The sequence below is a fragment of the Nicotiana sylvestris genome, chromosome 2, assembly GCF_000393655.2.
Source record: "Nicotiana sylvestris chromosome 2, ASM39365v2, whole genome shotgun sequence".
In the NCBI taxonomy this organism is placed as follows: Eukaryota; Viridiplantae; Streptophyta; class Magnoliopsida; order Solanales; family Solanaceae; genus Nicotiana; species Nicotiana sylvestris.
Window position 1 is genome coordinate 105968555 of NC_091058.1, and position 3906 is coordinate 105972460.

Sequence of the window (3906 nt, forward strand, 5' to 3'; positions counted from 1 at the left end):
TTGAGAATTCGCACTTCGCTCGCCAATTCTCGGGCATGACTAGCCCCGTATGATGTATTATGACTTATGTAAATCGTTGGTTTTGATTTTCAACTTAATCGGAATAGATATGGAAGAATGATTCTCAGCTTGAAGTTTTAAATTGAAAAGGTTTAACCAAGTTTTGACTTTTTAGTATTCAATCTTGGATTTGGATTTTTATGATTTAGTTAGCTACATTAGGTGTTTTTGGACTTGGGATCGCGTCCGGAATGTGATTTGGAGGTCCGTGGTGGAATTAGGCTTGAATTAGCAAAATTGGAAACTTGGAGATTTTCGGTTGGTAGTGAAAATTTTGATATCAGGATCGGAATGTAAATTTGGAAGTTGGGGGTAGGTTTGTGGTATCATTTGTGATGTGTGTGCATAAATTGAGGTCATTCGAACGAGGTTTGATAGGTTTCGGCATCGGTTGCGGTATTTGGAAGTTTAGAAGTTCTTAGACTTGAATCCGAGGCTGTTTTGATGTTGTTTAGAGTGTTCCAAAGGTTCGACTAAGTTTATATGTTGATATGTGACTTATTAGTATGTTTGGTTGGGGTCCCGAAGGGCTTGAGATGATTCCGGATGGTCATCGGGGAGTTTGAAATTTTGAAAGTGCAGCTGAAGCTGCTATTGCTGGTGTTTCCGCACCTATGGATTAGGAATCACAAGTGCGAGCTTTGCAAAAGCGACCTTGAGGCACTGGTGCACAGAGGAACTGCAGGTGCGGCTTGGTCCCCGCATCTGCGTGACCGCAGGTGCGCTTAGGCGATCACAGAAGCGGAGTTTGGCTGGTTAATAAAAATTCGCAGAATCGGAGATCTGTCCGCAGGTGCAGACCGCAGATGCAAAAATGGGTACCGCAGGTGAAGTTTTGCTAGGCAGGAAGTATAAATAGAGGGCTTCACGAATTTTGGTTCATTTTCCACCATTTTAGTCAGCTTTGGAGCTTTTGAGAGCGATTTTGAGGAGGAATTCAAGGGTTTATCCGTAAGGTAAGTGGCTTGAGCCCTAATACTCGTATATGTGATGATTTCCCGTTGTTTAATCATGTAATTTCTGTAGATTAGGGGTGAAAATGAGAGGTTAGGGCTTGGGATTATTGGAGAGTTTGATTGAGGATTTGAGGGGTCAAACGGAGTCGGATTTTGATAAATCTTGTATGCATGGACTCATGAGTGAAAGGCCTTTCTAGTTTTGTAATTTTTGTCGGATTCCGAGACATGGGCCTGGAGGGGGGAGGTTGAGTGGATTTCGGGATTTGTTCCTAGTTTGATAGTTTTTCTTGTGGAATTCATTCCATTAGCGTATATTAATGGTATTGTTCGGTTGTGAATAGATTCGGGGCGATTGGAGGCCGAGTCGAGGGGCTAGAGCAACACAGTGTAGAAGTTTGACCAGTTTGAGGTAAGTAATGATTGTAAAACTATTCCTGAGGGTATGAAACCCCGGATTTCACATTGTTTTACTACTTTGAGGTGATGCACATGCTAGGTGATGGACGTGTGCGCGTGCACCGTTAGGGATTGTGACTTGATCCATCCCGTAGCAACTATAAAGTTGCATATTTGACTGAAATTATATGATACTTATGTGTTTTAGAAAGAATTTCCTATAAATTGGGCTGAATGCCATATTTGGGCCTTGTGCCAGAGCTGTTTGGACCCTTAGGGGCTTTATCTTATTATCCTCTCACTGTTTTGATTGAAAATTTATACTCAGTCATGCTATGTTTACTGATTTCATAACTCAGTCTTATTTACCCCGTTATGATGCATATAAAATGTTATTTTGGGCTGAGCACCCTATTTTTACTAATAGCCCAAGTGGCTTGAGAGGTTTACGACTGAGTGAGGATGTCACAAACCCAAGTTCTTCCTCCGCAAACTGTCGTGACAGCACCTAGTCTCTACAACTAGGTAAGCCTAACAATTTGCGGAAAAGGAATTTAAAAGTACAAACTAGTCATCTAACAAGTAAATATAGATAAAGTGTTTAAAATATCGCTCGACATATACAATAATAACACTCTCGACCAATAATAACACTCCCAAAACACGAAATCTCATGAATCAAAAGCTCAAGAAAAATACATAAGGTTTCTAACTCCAGAAGTCTAATAACAAAGGAAATACATGGAAAAGCCTATAATTGAAGGGAGAATAGAGAGGGACTTCTAGGTCTGCGGACGCGGTAGATATACCTTGAAGTCTCTGAATCACCTCGCCTCACGGATAGTATGGCTGAGTAGAAGAACCTGGATATGCACACGAAAAACATGTGCAGGAAAGGGCATGAGTACACCACAACGGTACCTAGTAAGTGTCAAGCCTAACCTCGGTCGAGTAGTGACGAGATCAGGTCAGGGCCCTACTGGTTATATATATAATAAGGTAATATAATGTGAAATAAGATAGTATAATTAAATATGCTAACAGTCAATAAAGATGAAATCACAGGAAGAAATAAATCAACATACAGAGATAGCAACGGGGGATCTCCCAGGATAACGTCCCGTAGTCCCAAACGTAAATGAACAGAGGATCTCCCGGGATGAGATAGCAACGGGGGATCTTCCAGGATAATGTCCCATAGTCCTAAATGTAAATGAACAGAGGATCTCCCGGGATACCGTCTCGTAGTCCAAATCGTAAATGTGCAGGGGGATCTCCCAGGATAATGTCCCGTAGTCCCAAATATAAATATACAGGGGATCTCCCAGGAATACCGATCCATAGTCCCAAAGTAAATAGGAAAGGGGGATCTCCCGGAATATCGTTCCGTAGTCCCAAAGTAAATATGCAACTAAATCAATATGCACAACATTCTCAGTGAGGAAGTATGCACTTCTAATCATGTTAGCATCAAAGGAACAGGTAATTCCTACTTGTGACGACCCGACCAGTCGTCTCATGAGTTACCGCTCCGTTTTCCTTATCTCTGCTTCTTTATGCTTCATTATCTGTGTTTTGTGGTATCGGATTGGTCGAATCGAATCCGGAATAATTTTGGTAAGGTTTGAGACACTTAGTCTCTTTTAAGGAAGTTTGAGTTGAAAAAGCCAACCGGATATTGACTTGTGTGTTAGAGGGCTCAGATGCAAGTTCCGATGGTTCTGTTAGCTTTGGGAGGTTATTTATGACTTAGGAGTGTGATCAAATGGGTTTTGGAGGTTTGGAGTAGTTTTAGGCTTGAATTGGCAAAGTTGATATTTTTGCGATTTCCGGTTGATAGGCGAGATTTTGATATAGGGGTCGGAATGGAATTCCAAGAGTTGCAATAGCTCCGTCGTGTCATTTGGGATGTGTATGCAAATTTTTAGGTAGGTCATTTGGACGTGGTTTGGTTGGGTTTTTGATCAAAAGAGGAATTTGGAAGATTTTAGAAACTTAGGCTTGAATCCGAGGTGTTTTGGTTGTTTTGGTGTTGTTTGAACTGTTTTGATAATTGGAACAAGTTTGAATAAGGTATAGGGTTATGTTTGTACTTTTGGTTGAGGTCCCGAGGGCCTCGGGGTGATTTCGGATGGTTGACGGGGGAGTTGAGATGTTATTGCACCTGCTGAAGTTTTACTGCTTCTGGCATTTTCACATCTGCGGTTTGGGGACCGCAGGTGCGGTGCCGCATATGCGTTGGAATGGCCGCAGAAGTAGACTAGGAGGATTTGTTAGGGACCGCAGAAGCGATCAGGATGGCCGCATCTGCGGAGTCGCAGATATGGAAGGTGTATCCCAAATGCGACTTTTGGGCTCTTAAGTAAATTCCGCAGAAGCGGAGGATTTACCGCAAATGCAGTACCATAGAAGTGGCGATGGGGCCGCATATGCGGAACAACTGGGCAGAAGAATTAAAAAGAGTCTTTCGCGAATTTTGGGTTATTTCACC